The following is a 325-nucleotide window of genomic DNA, read 5'->3' as shown; positions in this document are numbered from 1 at the left end:
TTGCGGTGAAGTGCAATGAGAACTGGAGCATGGAACAATAGTTGTGTGATGGAAGTTTAAGGTTAAACGATGGGATTTTGAATATAATTTTGTGAGGTGGACGGTCGACTGGTGGCTTGTGAAGAAGTGAGAGAGAGAGAGAGAGAGAGAGAGAGAGAGAGAGAGAGATAGAAGAAGGAAGAGGTAGTTGGGAGACGGGGAAGATGTGGAAAAGAGAAAGATAGGTAAGTGGATAAATACTTATGTACAAATATACACACACACACACACACACACATATATATATATATAAAAAATCAATAATAGGACGAATTCTTTTATAAGA

The sequence above is a fragment of the Octopus bimaculoides genome, chromosome 25 (genome assembly GCF_001194135.2).
Source record: "Octopus bimaculoides isolate UCB-OBI-ISO-001 chromosome 25, ASM119413v2, whole genome shotgun sequence".
Classification (NCBI taxonomy): domain Eukaryota; kingdom Metazoa; phylum Mollusca; class Cephalopoda; order Octopoda; family Octopodidae; genus Octopus; species Octopus bimaculoides.
Note: the sequence above shows the minus strand (reverse complement) of the source record.